Source organism: Neovison vison, chromosome 14, assembly GCF_020171115.1.
Source record: "Neovison vison isolate M4711 chromosome 14, ASM_NN_V1, whole genome shotgun sequence".
NCBI classification, from domain to species: domain Eukaryota; kingdom Metazoa; phylum Chordata; class Mammalia; order Carnivora; family Mustelidae; genus Neogale; species Neogale vison.
The window spans coordinates 2,523,335-2,539,798 of NC_058104.1; the positions used below are offsets into that span (position 1 = coordinate 2,523,335).

The following is a 16,464-nucleotide window of genomic DNA, read 5'->3' on the forward strand; positions in this document are numbered from 1 at the left end:
ACGGGAACCCCGTCTTACCCAGGCCAGGCCCCCCCCGCAGCACCCCCTACCCCGACGCGCCCCGCCCTCCGCGCGCTCGGCCAGGGCGGAATTCCGCCGCCCCCCGCCCCCTCAACTGGGCCCGGCTCCCGGGCTCGGCATACTGACCTCCGCGTACCAGGCCGTCAGTGTGCCCAGGGCCCGCCCGGCCGCAGAGCCCACGCACTGCGCATGTCAGGCCGGCCTGGCTCGGCTGGAACCGGATCCAGCCGGCCGGGCGGTGACGCAAGCACGCGCGCGCTCGGCGTGTGAGGTCCCAGCGTGCGGGCGTGGCTCCGGGCGGTGGGATGGACCCGGCGGGCAGGCGCCGCGTATGGGCGTGTCTCCAAGCAGAGGGTGGAGACTGTCGCCGCAGGTGCGCGCGGACCCCTTCCCCTCACCAGAGCCCTGCTCTGCAAAGCAGGTAGGAGAGGTGCGGCGCCAGGTTCCTTATTCAAAAGGTTTGTTCAGAAGAGGAACGGCGATTCAGGACAGCTTCTCGGTCCACAGCTGGGCCACCAAGAGCCCACGCGCAGAGGTCTGCCTATTTCCAGGCCCTGCTTCCGGGCTGCTCCCGACAGGAGAGGCAGGAAAACCAGTGCTGCAGTGCCCCCCGTCGCTCCCCATTTTTCTGCCCACAACATGGACCCCCATCTGACTGTCAGGCTTTGGTCCCGCGCTCTGGCCCCACTCCCACATCTCCACCACTTGGGCACCCTTGGGTTCATTGAACCTGTTCTGCTCTCTCCTCCCCAGGGCCTTTGCACAAGCTCTTCCCTTTGCCTGGAGCCTCACGACCAGTCTGCCTCAGTTTCTGAGAAAACCCTGCTTCACCTTCTAAGCACCCTCCCAGTCACAGCCCTTCTCGAAGTGGATACCCACTGGAACCCACTGATTAACATCTAGTACCCCCCAACTGGGGGCTCTGCAGGGTAGGGCTCTAAGACACTGCCCAGCCAAACCTAAGTGTTCAACAGAGACCCACTGAATAAATCAGTCACAAAGACTTTCCCTCACCATGTGAACACCTCAATCTCTTCTGGAGGATGTGTTCCCACCTGTAAGACGGCAGGTGAATCTTAGGACGCAAGAAAAAAAAAACACACTTAGGCAGCCAGGAGATTTCCAAATCCACCCAGGGGCCTACTGAAGGCTCCAGTGGCAGGGTTGGTTGGGGACAGGTGCAGAGGGCATCTCAACCACCTCTCTGGCAAAGATCAGAAGCCAGGCATCCCAGGACACTGTACTCTGGCTGCTGGGACAGCTCAAGAAGCCATTTCTTCATTTGCCCACTGTGTGCTGGCTGGCGGGTGTGGGTGTCCCATCTTCCCAGTCTGGTAAGGATCTCCAAGGTGCAGGAGCCAGAACAGACTCACTCTTCTTCTTCTTCTTCTTCTTTTTTTTAAAGATTTTATTTATTTATTTGATACAAGATACAGCGAGAGAGGGAACACAAGCAGGGGGAGTGGGAGAGGGAGAAGCAGGCCTCCCGCAGAGCAGGGAGCCGGATGGATCCCAGGATGCTGGGATCATGACCTGAGCCGAAGGCAGATGCCTAACGACTAAGCCACCCAAGTGCCCTTGGGATGGACTCTTTCTGTGCTTTTCCTCTGGGTCATTTCACCCCTACCCACGGGATGATCCACACAGAGGCTTGCTCAACGGTGATGATGGGGGCAGGCACACAGGGACTGCAGAGGCCTGTGCCAGAGCCAGATGGATGAAGGGGAAGGCAGGGGGCAGGGTGGGGACAGCCTCTGTGCCCCGTGTTCTCACCTGTGCTGTCTTGCTTAATCCCTGGAATGCAGGCATCAGCATCCCCACTTTACAGATAAGGAAACTGAGACTCAGAACTGTTTTTTTTTTTTTTTTTTTTTTTTTTAAAGTTTCCAAGACTGCCAGTTTCCTGGAAAGGACTCCATTCTGGGAATTCTGAGTCCGAGAAGATCTACGTGCTGATTTTCTAGTGCATTCCATTGTCACTACTCAGCTTTAAGAGCCCTCTGATTGATTGCTTTCTTCACAACTCTTGTCTGGTTCGGTGACTCAGAAGCAGCCCTGGGAGAGGGAGCGGGAAGGGGAGGGAGCTGGCCTGGCATGCCACACGCAGGAACAGGACACATGGCTCTGAGTGCACTCTCAGGCCCTCCGCCATGTACCCACACTTCACAGAGGAAGGGCCTGGGACTCAGTGAGGCCCCCAAATGTGCTAGATCTGGCTACGCCGGATCCACTGTCCCTTCCAGTCCCTGCAGGTTGCACTCTACCACCCCTGGGGCACATGCACAGGCCCGGGCACTGGGCAGGTGGGGCTCTCCCCCACACCAGGCACTGCCAGGCCATGCTTCCCAGCACCTGTCTGAGCCTGGGCCTCACCAGAGAGCAGCAGGCACAGGGCCACTCACTGAACCTGTGGGGTTCAGGGTGGGAGCCCCCAGAGAAATGGTACCTACTACAGCCTGAGAGCCTTTGTGGACAAGGTCCATTTGGTAGAATGACCAAGAGCCCTGCCTGCCATGTGGGCCTGGCAGCAGTACCTGCGTCTGCCCCAGGGACCCCCAGAACCCCACCCTTTCCAGGCAACTTAGCTCAGCAGCTCCTGGTCCGGAAGAGCCAGGATCGAGGACTAGTACTCATTTCACATGTATTTGTTTAGCAATGTTTTCACACTAAATACTCCTCTGAATGGTGATTATACTGTGGGGTAAAAAACAGACAAAAACGCCTGCAGCCACAGTCCGAATGTGTGTTTCCCCCAAACTCATATGCTCGAACCTAATCTCTGGTGTGATGTTATTCGGAGGTGAGGCCCTGGGGGAAATGCACGGGCCATGAAGGCTGAGACCCAGGGAGCTCCCTTACCCCTTCCACCATGTGAGGACACATCCTGAAGATGGCCCTCCATGAACCGGGGGAGGCCTTCCCCAGAACCCGGCCATGCCAACACTTTGATCTTGAACATCCAGCCTCCAGAACTATGGGAAATCACTGTCTCTTTGTAAACCACGCCAGTTGTGGCATTCTGCTACCGTGGCCTGAAGTCACAGGGACACCTGCCCACAGTGAGATTCCATGAGAAGACTAAAATACTCAGGGGACAATTAGGGAGCATAGTTGGAGAGTAAGTTGATTTTAACGTATTGTGATTGAAACGTCTAGGGGAGGATGAAGGTCAAGAAAAATAGTGATGGGAATGCAGCACCTGAGACCCAAGGTAAGAGAATGGCCTGCGGTATGTGGAGAAAGGGGTACAGTAAGCACACAAGTCCTGGGGAGGGGGCATGGAGGCCCACATGAGGCAGACGAGAAGCTGTGTGGCTGGGGCCACGGGAGGAATGTAGAGCTACCCCATGAGGCTGGGGGTTCTAGAACCATGAAATACTCACCAGACCTTCCCCCAGAGGCAATACAAACTAGCCTTCAAAACCAGGGTGCCAGGCCTCCAAGATCATGTTGATCATTCTGAGTCATGAAAGAAAGAATAACTATATTGGACATAGACATTACTAACTAGAATGTTTGGTCCATCCGCATGCCCAATTTTCTGGGCATGCGGCCTCCCAGAGGACCAATCATTGGTGAAATCCATAGGATATGCTGCAGGGGGTTTGGAATCCCTACCTAGATATGGATAGGCACACCCTACAAAGCTCTGGGACACAGCACTTTCCTCCCACTAAGCCTCCAGGCAGAGGCCCTGCCAGGGGTGATGTCTGATGGACAAAAGCCGTGCGAGGCACAAGGGAGCTAAGCGGTAAAGTCGCAGGTGAGCAGGATCTGCTGTCAGCCACGAGCAAAAGGAAGCCAAGCCAAGCACAGCTACACGCCTTCCCAGCTCTGGTCTCCGGGCCACGTCTGCCCCTCCCCTCCCTGGCAGGCCAGGGCCCCCATCACTCCAGCCGTGGGATGTCTCCTAGAGAGCCTCTCGCCCAGGCCCAAGTGGTCTCCCTGGAGTTCTGTCAACCGCTGACAGGAGGATGCACGGCAGCTCCACACAAGCTGTGGCCTGGCACAGGCCAGGAGGGGCCACTTCCCAGCTCCCATGGCTCCCATGAAGCCAGTACCAGCCTGACAGCACGAAACAGAGAAAACCACAGACCGATATCCCTCATGAATATAAACGCAACGATCCTAATCAGCAACACATACAAAGAACCGCAGACCACAACTGGTTACCCAGGGACACAGAGCTGATTCGGTCCTGAAGAATCAATCTGTATAATCCACCTTATCAACTGGCTAAAGAAGGGAGAACACACCATCCTATCAACTGAGGCAGAAAAAGCACTGGACAAAATTCAAATCCCATTCATGACATACCTCAGAAACTGGCTAATTGCGGGAAACTTCCTCAACTTGAGAAAGAACATCCACACCCCTATCTGCTCCACCAGTCCAGGAGCAAGACAGGAAGACCCTCTTACTACCACAAGCCCACTGCTAGCAGAGTCCTAAGCCTGCATGACCAGGCAGCAAAAGGGAACTAAAAACATTCAGATTGGAAGAGAAGAAATACAACAGCCTGTGTTTATAGATGGTATGGCGGTCAATACACAAAATCCCAAGGAACCTACAAAACAACTCCGAGAACTCACAAATCCAGCAAGATCACAGGACAGAGGATCAGCATGCAAAAATTGATCGTATTTCTAGGACTTAGCGATAAATGTACAGAAAACCAAATAAAATACAGTGCTACCTACAATTGCTCAAAAATACAAAACAAAACAAAACAAAACTTAGTTGGAAATCCAATAAAACATCTTCAGGATCTGTCTGCTGAAAACCAAAAAGAAAGCAGATGAAAGAAATCCATCTAAGGAAATGGGAGATGCGCTGTGTTCTGGAACTGGAACCCAACCTGGTAAAGCCATTTCCTCCCAAAAGGAGAGACCGCTTTCATGCAAAACCACAGCCAGACTTTTCACACATATATACAAAATGATTCTAGGATTTATATGGCAGATTGGAGGAACTAGAATACTTAGGGTAATTCTGAAAAAGGAAAACAAAGTAGGAAGGATCACTCTATTTCATTTTAAGACTTACTGTATAGCTACCGCAGTCAAGACAGGGTGCTACTGATGGAGGGAGACACACGCACGAACAGAAAGGGATAGAGAGCCCAAAACTGTCTCATCCACAGGTTGAATTTTGACAAAAGTGTAAAAGTAATTCATTGGAGGAAAGACAGTCTTTTCAACAAATGATCCTGGAGCGACAGGACATCCACAGGCGAGAAAGGAACCTTGAACCAAAGAAGATGTACAGATGACAAATAAATGTACAAAAAATTCTCAACGTCATGTATCACACACACCCATGAGAACGGCCAAAACCCGCAACACTGTCCCCAGCAGGTGCTGGCGAGGACGCAGAGCCGCCGGGTGCTGGTGGCAATGCGAGACGGGGCGGCCACTCTGGAGGACGGTTGGGAAGTTCCTTACAAAACTAAGCGTATTCTCACCACACGATCCAAACAGTCCTCCTTCTTGGTATTTACCCGAAGGAACTGAAAACTTAGATCTACGCCAAAACCTGCACACAGATGTTGACAGCAGCTGTATTCGTAACTGCCAACATTTGGAAACAGCCAGCATGTTCTTCAGCAGGTGAAGGATAAACAAACTATAATCCATGCAGACAGTGGGATATTGTGCAGCACTAAAAAGAAGTGAGCTCTGAGGCCCTGGAAGGCACGGAGGAGGAGCCGTAAATGTGCGTTTCTAAGTGAAGGAAGCTGGTGTGAGAAGGCTTCCACTGAACGATTCCAACTGTATGACGTTCTGGAAAAGGTGGCACTGCGGAGATCAGGGGGTGCCAGGGGTTATGTGGGTGGAGGGTGGGGAGGAATCGGCAGAGCCCAGAGGCTCTTCCAGCGGCGAGTCTCCTCTGTATGATGCTGTAGGGCAGACGTCTGTCCTCCACATGTGTCACAGCCGCAGAATGTACGCCACCCAGACTGCACGCTAACGGGGAGCCACGGACTCTGGGTGATGACGAGTCGCTGTAGGTTCATCGACCATGAGAAATGCACCATGCGGGGGGGGGGGCAGATAATGGGGGGAGGCTGTGCGTGCGTGGGGACAGGGGAATATGGGAAATCTCTGTATCCTTTGCTCAACTTTGCTGTGAACCTAAAACTGGCATTAAAATAGTCTATTCAAAAAAAGAAAAAAAAAAAAGGGTGCCTGGCTGGCTCAGACAGAGGAGCGTGCCACTTGATCTCCGAGTCGTGAGTCTGAGCCCTACACTGGGTATAGAGAGTATACAAAACAAAAACCTGACCTAATCCTCACAAATATTAACATACAAAAATGAACTCAGATGGATCATAGACTTACCTATCAAATATAAAACTTTTAGAAGAAAACACAAGAGAAAGTCTTTGGGACATAGGAATTAGTGAAGAACTTCTTAAACATGACACGAAATGCAGATCCATTAGAAAAAAAATAATAAAGGAGCCTTTCTCTTCTCTTTGAAAGACCTTGCTGAGGGGGCAGAAAGACAAGCCACAGGCCAGGCCAAAGGTTTTACACACTCCACGGCTAACACAAGTCTCATATCTAGAACACACAGAGAACTTTTGCAACTTGATAGGAAGAAAACAAACAACCCAACTAGAAAATGGGAGAGACAGACATGTCCCCAAAGAAGGTACAGGGACGGCAAACAAGCACACAGAGAGACGCGTGCTATTACGGCGCATCAGCAAACCAAGAACATGAGGAGGGACCACGCCACACCTGTCGAAGCAGCTGAGAGCTGCGGGGACAACCGCCAGGGCCGACAAGGCCACACTCGGCCGCTGGGAGGGCACAAATACTGCGGCCGCCCTGGAAAACCATCTGGCTGGTTCTTCAAATACTGAACATGCACGTGCCCTATGACCCAGCAACTGAGAAATGAAAATTTATGTCCACGCAAAACCCTGTCGCAACTGTTGGGCTGCTTAGTCTGTAGTAGCTCCAAGCTGGACGTAGCTTGAGCTCTGAGCGGTGAGTGAACACTAACCCGGCCCTCTGTCCCCTGACTGCTGCTGGGAAGCAAGAAGGAGTGGTCCAATGGTACACGACAAAAACTTGGACCTCTCAGGACATCAGGATGAGTGAAAACAGCCCATCCCCAAAGGACACACACCAGATGGCTCCATTTATGTAACATCCTCGTGAGGACACAACCACGGAGGGGATGGGTGGCTGCCAGGAAGGGGCAGGGAGAGAGAAAGAGTGTGTGTGTGTGTGTGCGTGTGCGTGTGTGTGACTGTAAGGGGTAGCATGGCCGTGGAGGAGACTTCGTGTGTGTTGCCGTTGGTGGTCATGGGGGGACACACGAGCATTGTGTCACGGTGCCCACAGCAGCTTCCTGGTTTTGGTATTATTCTACAGTCATGCAGAATATAACCATCAGGGAAAAGTGGGGGAAAGGTACAAGGACCGCTCTCTGCTATTTTTGCAACTTCCTGGGAATCTATAATTATTTAAAAATAAAAAGCCAGGAAAAAAAAAAAAAGAGAGAGAGAGAGAGCTCCAGAACAGAAACACAACCAAAAAAAGCAACTTCTGTGCCCCCAGTATGGGGGGGCTGGGTGTGGCTCAGACAAGCTGTCCCCACATAAGCTGCATATGTTGGTGACAGTCCGACTTTCAAGCCAGGAGTAAGGCCACTGCAGGACCTTGCCTCGCTCAGTCCTCACTGGTCTCCAGGACTGGCCAAAGGCCCCGCAGCCAGCAAACCTGCCCTCCCCTCCCTCCCTGCCCCAAGCCCACATTCTTCCAGAATGTGGAGCCTGGGCCCCTCCTGCCTTTGCCGGACAGGCTGTGCTGGGGGTACCCGCAGAACTATCTCCCACTGTCTCCCAAAGCCCCCCGCCCAGTAGAATACTGGCACATTGGCCAGACTTGGTGGCTGGGGTCTTCTGCTGTTGTGGAAATGGTAGCCCTTCTGGCCTCACCACTCCTGAGCTTCTCGGGCAGAAGACAACAGGTGAAGCCTACCAGGCAGGTGGCTGCACTCTGGGACCGAGCCGGCTGTCACAGGCCCACTTGGGCGCCAGCTCCTCCACGCCCACTCCCACTCTGTTCAGGAAATGCTACTGAGCACGCTATTTTTAACGCTGATGAAAGCTTCAGAAGAGGAAAAGCAAACAGCCAGCCTCCAGATTCCAGTTCTTCCTGCTAAGTCCCACGGGGACTCAGTGCCCGAAATCTGTGTGCCCATGAGGCCCCACCCAGGCCGAGGCTGAGGCGGGGACAGGGGCCTGTGAGGCCACCAAGCTGAGCCCAGGCCCTGTGGAGCCCAGGCTCTGCGGAGCCCAGGTCCCAGGCCTGGTATAACCTGCCCCTATGCCGGGAGCAGCAGTACGCAGTCTCTGTCTTTGGCCCCCCCTCTTTTGGACAGGAGATCCCAAAGATACACAAAATTATGTTGAATCCTTGTGGGTTCAGTAGTATGACTCGTCTTTCCACTCCTGCCCTAGCTTCAGATGACTCTGAAGCAAAGCCCAGACATCACGTCTACCTTCACTATACACCACACTCAACTGTGTTCATGGGAAAGGAGGTGAGGAGCCTGTGCTCCCAGGCCCAGGATCCAGAGGAAGGAAGGTTTCTACTCATCCAGCAACAGCCCAGCCAATGTGAAGCCCTCATTCCGGCCTCCTCCAGTGGGCTCCCGTCCCAAGCAGCATCGCCATGCCCCATTCGTCTGTTCTAAGACTGGCCTGTGGGTCACCTCGCTATGCCCGCACTAATTGCGATTCCTTTGCCATTCTGGAAGAAGGAGCTACTTTTCTGATAAAGTAACTGGCTGTTCTATTTGTAGGGTTAACATTATTACGTAATTTGTGTGTATGTGTATAGCATAAAATCCAAACATAAGATTATATAAATAAAAGTATATAACTACAAAGAACAGCCTTCTCTAAGAAAGAGAGTATCTTTATTAACTGTGTTATGTGGGAGCTGGATGGTGAGTTCTTCCTGGCTAAAACTGGGGCAGAAAAGTTTGATCAGATGAGTCCGATGACATGCCAAGTTGTTCTCTGCTTTTGTGGATGTGTATGCCTGTGAAGACAACAGAGAAACAACGGGCCCAGCTCTGAACCAACAGCTAGACATCAGTCACACGCTTCCCATCTAGCCCATTGGCTTTCCTACGATGGGACACTGTCTCTTACCAAGCCCTCCACGCTGCCTTATCAAAGTCTACTATAGTTCACTGGAGCCCTGAAGAACATTTACTTGCATTAATGAAACCACACAGAAGTCATCATACAGAACCTACTCTAAAAACAGACTCATAAGAAAAAACAAATTAACTTTGACCATTCCTTGTCCCTGATCAACACGTCACTTAGGATCAAATGTACAGTTTAAGCACATCATGGCTGAAAGAAGGTTCACCTTTCAAAAAGAAGATGACCCTGCCTTTCTGTCCAGGTTAGGGCAGCTGGAACACTCCACACCCTGGTCTCCACCCCCAAGAGAATGACTCTGTGTAGCAGGTTACTCTCGGGTCCCCAGCCAGTCGTCCAGAGCCCCCTCAAAGTGGAATGCAGCCTTTCTTATCAACTGCCACTCCAAAATCACCAGGAAGACTTGCCAAGTCTTCAGACTAAGCTAAGCAAAGGGCCATTGTGATGTTTCTGTAATCCAGGGAGCGGCAGCTCCGTGATCTGAGCAGAAAACTGGGCCGGAGTCTCCCTTTTCACTGCAGAGTGCAGTGCACAATTAGGGCACCAGCCTTGTGACGGCCGCAGTGAATGCAGCTACAAAGGCTCAGCCCTGGGGCCCTGGGGCCCAGGGGCACCCGACTCCTACTCCTCAGAAACCCTCACCAGCAATCCAGGGGAGGCCAACTGCACGTGGTTTTCACAAAGTGACATCTGAGTGTGACGCAGTCAGAAACCCAGGATGCACGTCTGTCGCACGGCTCTTACACCCCTGGCCACGTCTGCCCAGGATGGTGCTGCTGTCCCCACAGACGCCAGGCTCATCCATGGGAACTGGCCTGAATGGTTGGGGAGCAGCTAGCAGCATGATATGAAGCTGTAACCCTCTGGCGCCTATTTACATTCCCTAGCTATAAAACGCTGATCTTGGCTCAGCTGGAGGGTGGGCTTACTTTGAAGATCTCCCACCCCCCTCCTCCCTACACACAGACTCTCTGCCATTCTTCCGACCCTGTTTGCCTGCTTGGCAGAGTAAGTCCTTCTTTGCAGACAAGACAGTGCAGGTGACCTGAGTGCTGTCAGCTCACCCCAGTTACAAGCAGCTGTTCTTCTGGCCACCAAACACCCTGTGGGCAGACCTCAGTGGAACTGGCATTCCAGGGGCTCTGAACAGAACTCTGCTAAGGCGACTCAGACAGCAGAGGGCTTTACTTGGGCAGACTGGGTGCAAGTCCAGACCCCACCAGCTGCTGTGTGACCTTGGGCAAGTTGCATAAGCTTTCAGAGCCTTGATACAGCTTAACATGAGAGGATTGTATTTCATTGCTGCTAAGACACATTTTCTCTCTCATTTTAACATTTCTAAAATCGGGATGCTTCTTATAATTGACATGTCAGAATTTAATTGGCCAATTGTTTTCTTTACAGTGGTTCGTTCATTAAGCATTAATGATGTCTTGGGGGTGATGACATATGCAGTAAACACCTCCAGAGGCTGCTCTGGGCACCTGGAAGAGGAGCTGGCAGAGTAAGGCTTCCCCAGCAGTGTGAAGTGTCAGGTGCGGCCAGATGCCTACCCCACAAACCCACTTCTGGTGCTGGGCTAAGAAGTTACGGCAATGACAAGAAGACCAAGGGGGTCTACACCTGGGCTGGACAGAGAATGGGGCTCTGCTGTGCCAAGGGGAGTCTGGCCCGCCAGCTCACCCACCACCTCCCTCTCTAATCAGTGGTCAGGAAGCTCCCCTGTGAGCACGCAGGCAGCACGGGCCGCTCAGCAGCAGCCTTGGCTGCTATCCTCGTTTGTTGCAGTTCCTCTAAGCCCCTGCTCACGCAGCACATCTGTGTTAAGTTCTGAAACCCGCATGCTTTGATTTTCAGACAGAAATGCTCCCGGATCCTGAGCCAGAATGTGCGGCTAAGGGTACCATTCATTACACCGTAAGAAGTAGAGCAGAGTAAATCACCTTGGTCTTCAAACGTTCCCAACGTTTAATTATAACAACAGCCACAAAATTAAAGGGGCTGCAAACAATGCACTGTGTGCTTCAGAGGTTTTCCTGTGGTGCACACAGCCGACAAGGTAATTCCCAAGCCCAGGAAGTAACCGGGGATTGCGGAAGCAGCCCGCGCATGCTGCGGGGGCGGAGCAGGTGCACCTGTACGGACCAGACTACGGCCTTTGGAGGGTGGGTACGGCCTTTGGAGGGGGGGGGGCGCTGTGCCCTACAGATTAGAGCGCCTTCTGACTCAGCACAACTAGCACCAGCGCTTCAGGGAGCCCAAGAGCGCGCCCGGGGTTTGCGTCCGGCACGCGGCTGACCTCGGGTCACAGAACGCGCGCCGCCCCGCCCCGTCCCGCCCCGCGCGGTCGGAGTGCGGCTACAGCCTGGGGGCGGGGGCGGAGCCGGTCGGAGGCGGGACCGGCCGGCGGTCACGTGTGTACACAGGCCCGCGCGGCGTGCGCGCCGTGAACCCCGCCGCCGCCTCCTCGGAGCCCGGAGCTGCCCGCCCCGCGGCGACTGCGTGGCCCGCGGCCCAGCGAGCCGGTGAGTGGGCGCCGAAGGCGGGGTTGGCCGGCCGGCACGTCCAGGGTCTCGGCCCGCGCGGGGAGCGAGCCCGGGGCTGCGGCGGCCCCGCACCTACTCTCGGGTGCGTCAGCCCCGCCCTGGTGCTGTCCGCTTGCGGGGTGGGGGCGCTGTCCCCCAGAGGTTTGCGGGTACTGTCCCCCGGGGGTAGGGGCGCCGTCCCCCGGAGGTTTGGGGGTGCTGTCCCCTTGCGGGGTGGGGACAGTGTCCCCCAGAGGTCTGGGGGTGCTGTCCCTTTGCGGGGTGGGGACAGGGTCCCCCAGAGGTTTGGGGGGTGCTGTCCCCTTGCGGGGCGGGGACGATGTCCCCCAGAGGTTTGGGGGTGCTGTCCCCTTGAGGGGGCGGGGACGCTGTCCTGCATCTGGGGCCAGTCTCCAGCTGTGTGCTGACTGTGCGGCTGCCCAGCGGTCATTAACCTGTGGAGGGGCATGTGGCTTAGCAACACCACTGGTTCCTTACATGTCCGGCGCCGGGGTGGGGGGGGCGGCGCGGGGAGGGGAGGGGTACTGACTACGTTCTCCTGGGTCAGCATGCTTACGGCTTTCCTCTTCTTCATGATTACACAGTTTTTAGTAAGTTCTGGAACTACATCTAAATGTAGACAGCAAATCTGTTGTTAACTATCTTGGACACTTGATGAAAATATACAATTCCCCGCGCATGGAAAGGCTCCTGCAAAACTTCATAGGAAGGCAGTGACACCCCCCCTTCCCCCGCCTTTGAACATTCACTCTGGAAGCAACAAGAAACACAACAAGCAGCAACTTAGTATCATAAACACCTTAAGTTCAGCCTCTAAGCAGGGTGTTCATCTGCTTGTGGTCATCTACCTAGCCTCTGCCCTGCCCAGATGTGGCGAGCCTGAGGGTGACTGTACATTTGATGTCCAGAGCACCATTTATCCCTCTGATCTCCTTTGAGATCTCCACTCCAGCTCTAAGTAACAAGCTCCACATTTCAGCAGGCCAGCCTCTAGCAGAGGTTAGCATTCAATTGCAAAAAGCCAGAAGCTGGCTTCCCGGATCCCTGCACATACAAGGGTATGGGAAAGTGCCTCTGACCATGCATAATGTGACCAGACCCTCCATTATCCTGACTGGGTCTAGCTGGGGCACTGCAGAATGAAAACTACACCCAGTAGACAGCCACTGTCCAGGACCTGCAGCGTAGCTCTAAGCAACTGCTGTGGGGCCCAGCTCTCCAAACCAGAGCCCCTGGTATCTTCCTGAATGAAGCAGGTCTCCAGATAAGTACCTGCATGTGGTCATTGCTCACCAGGCCTGTCACACATAGGAAACTGGGGCTGGAGCAGTAAGGCCATCCCCCAGGGCCACACACAGCTCTCGGACCATGCAGTGTCCTGCTTCTGTCGTGAGTGTGGACATACCCCGAGGATGGAAAAACACAGTCTTAGGGCAGAATGCAAATGTCAGCATGGTACCGGTGTCCCTGTAACTCAAAGCCCAGTGTAGGCTGATGACAGGCAAGGTACGTCCACTTAATGTGGGCCACACAGGCTTTTAGGTTGGGATGTGAGGACTGATTTCTACCTATTATATAATGAGAGAGGGACATACTTGCGGAGATCACTGCTAGGAACTACGCCTGTGTGATGTACAGGTGGGAAGAGGGCCCTGCTGCCTCCTGGGATGGGACTGGGAGGGGGCTCCTGGAGCAGCTGCACCCAACTCTGGTCCCTCCAGTGTCATTTGGAATCCTGGAAACATAATTGCCACCTGGCCTCTAGTGACCCAACCACACACTAGGGCAGTGTCTTTGGGGTGGTAGCAGAGGAAGGGGGCGAGTTCCCTTCCAGAGAACTGGGGCCTCTGCATTAGCACACATGATGAAATCATGCTGCTTCTTCCTTAAACAATGTTTCCCGTCACTTCCCCTTGCTTGCTGCTGGCTCTAAGGCTAAAGCCACTTGTGGAATTGGGCAGCATCTGCCCAAAGGGGTCTCACAGGCCTAGGACCCAAAATACTACCCAGGCAGGGGCCACAGTCCAGATAAGAAAAAGGGTGATATTCTAATTTGAGATGCCGAAATATGATGGTGCCAGGGAACAGAATTCAGTCCCCTGGGAGTCTCCATGTGGAAACACTACATCCCTCACATCACAGGACAGGGTGAGACGGGCCAGGTGTCCTGTGTGTCCCCCAGCAGGCCCACCCACAGTCCCTTTCCTCCCATTCATGCCAGTGGGGGTATGCCTAGGAACTTCCCAGTTTTAATTAGAACCCAGCAAACTGAGGAAGCAACTGTGCAGAGTAAAACTAACCAGCGGTTCCTCCCTGGGAAAGAACCACAAGGTGCTGATAAGATCAGCGGCTCTGAGTGCCCCCTGCCACTGAGGTAAGAGCACACGGAGTTAAAGGCTGGGGGAGATCGGGGAGCCAGGCTGGGCTGGCAGGCCTGCCCAGAGTCTGAAATGGAGACCTGATCTGTTCTCGGCCCCTTGAATTTCTAAGTGAGTCTTTTAGTTTCTATTTTTTCCTGGCCTGCTGTGCCTGGAAGGAGAACTAGCCTCAAAATAAGTTAGTCCGGGAAAAAACAGCCCAAGAAACTAGCGCTCTGTTGACAAAAGAACGTGTGTCCCATCTCCTTCCAGGGAAGGAAGCTGGTGGCCTGGCACAGGCGCCCCGCTGGCCTGGACCTGGCTGCTTGGTCTCAGTCCCCCGCAGCCCTTCCTGAGCCAGTGGACAGGCCTGTTCTCTTCCACAGAGAGAGAGAGGCCGCTCCTTGTTTATGCGTGAGCCATGCTGCCTGGTTCGCTCACTACTCTGCCGTTTAGAACCATAAAAAGCAAAAGGCAATAAAAACCAAAACAACCCATCTATATGAGGAACGGTTTCTTATCACACCCCAGGAGGGCACAGCATTTGTGATAGGAATCAGTATGCGTAAGCTCTCTGCATTGAAAAACCTATGAAAGCACTGGCCTTTCCGGAGTGTCTGGCTCCTACCAGCTGGATGTTAATTGTAGCTAAAGCCTCTGCCCATTATTACAAAAGGAAATAAACATTCAGGAGTCATTTTCAAAGCATTCTGATTGTTCTAGAACATTCATCTGAAGTTAAGTCTCATGGTGCACAGCAGGTCTACGTCAAACAGAAACAACCCACAAGACCATCAGCCAGGCTGAGCTGTCTGCCCACTCAGGGTGCACCGCCTGTGCCCCACAGCCCCATGCCCACAGCCTGATCTCCTAGTGACAAGAGGCACTCCCACTCTCCTATCCCTTCTGTGGTGTGGGGTCTATTGCTCATCTTGGGGGAGAGCCTCTGACATGACCTAGCGACCCTCCTCCCCAGCCAGCCAACCAGGCTTCTGGCAGGAATCAAGAGACTTCCCCCTCCCATTCAGAAAGCTCTCAGCAGGTGGCAAAGACAGGACTGCAGCAGGACTGGCTGGAGGCGGGGTAGGGACCACGGTCAGGGAGGGCCCCTCACAGTGCTGATACCAAAGTAAAACTTCAGGGGTAAGTTAGCACTTATCAAAAGTGAGCAGGGGGATCAGTATGTGCGCCCCCGCCCTGCAGGGAGATGGGCAGGAGGCCCAGCACCAGTGGGCCCCCAGCAGCAGAGGACAGGATTTCCTGATTAACAGAGCAAGGAAATAACGGGAAGGTTTTAGTGAAACCAGCTCAGCTACCCTGGAACAGGCTGATTCCTCTTTGCTGGTCTCTGTGGGCTCTGTACATGGAGGCGCGCGCGCACACACACACACACACACACACACACACACATATGCAGGACCCCAGGAGGTGTGACCCCTGCCCACCCCAGCAGCAGCCTGCTTCGGCGTGCGTCCACACAGCCCACGATCCCCTCCTCCCCCAGGCTGCTGTTCTGACCCACTCCTGGCATCTGTTTGCACAGAGATCACTATTTACTTTAGCCCTGGATTTTAGCATTTTCATTACTTACAGACATCCACTTTTGATGGGCTGCTTTATACCATTTTGGGCTCTTTTTTGAAAAGGCACAGAAAGAAAGCTACCAACTTTCTAACAGGCAACGCTTCTAACAGGCGGCCTAACTGGGGTGTGGGCCTTGCCAGCAGAGAAGGGGTGTGTATCACCGCTGAGAGGCCTCCCCCAGTCTTCCTGAGTTAGGGTCAGCGCTGCTCTGTCCGCCGGCCCCCCTTCTCTGTATGCTGTGGGGACAGGTGAGGGAATTACACCTTCATGCCCCAGTGTCATGAATGCCAAACCAGCAAATGTGCCGTTGGTGTTGTTACCGAAGCCCGGACCCAGACCATGAAGCCTCTGGGACGGGGACGTCCCTGCGGTGCACAGCGGTGGTCTGAGGCTTGCCGCTGTCTCCACCCTCCCCGTCCCCAACAGCCAGCACCAGGCCTGTGCCTGGCACTCATGTCCCCACACCCGCCTTCCACGTCAGGTGGTAGATTCTGAGCAGAAGTCCACAGCCAGCCTTCTGTGAGCTCCCCGCATTCAGGAAGGAGGGTATAGGCCTGCACCCTACTCATCCACCCTCCGGTAACCTGCTGAGGCTCACCCTGCTGTGCTTCACACGGCTGGATCCATCTAACTCCCCAGCAGTCACACCAGTCTCCTAAGCTGGGGAAACTGAGGTAGTACATTACCCGCCTAACCAGCGCCCCCCTGTGGGGAAGCAGGGAGCCCCGGCACTAATCTGGGGGGCTGGTTCTGCAGACGG

At 54.0% G+C, this 16,464-nt stretch overlaps 1 protein-coding gene across 3 annotated transcripts in view; it reads right to left on the reverse strand.

The window, feature by feature from the left end:
* The window catches only part of C14H7orf50 (chromosome 14 C7orf50 homolog), a 121,301-nt gene that overhangs the window by 22,988 nt on the left and 81,849 nt on the right, over window positions 1–16,464 (reverse strand). Inside the window, exon 1 of one of the 3 annotated variants that reach the window (XM_044233932.1) lies at window positions 148–236. The exons of the other annotated variants lie outside the window; for them this stretch is intronic. The gene's annotated coding sequence lies outside the window, so the exon portion shown is untranslated. Of the gene's footprint in view, window positions 1–147; window positions 237–16,464 lie in introns of those variants that run through there. 3 annotated transcript variants of the gene reach the window in all.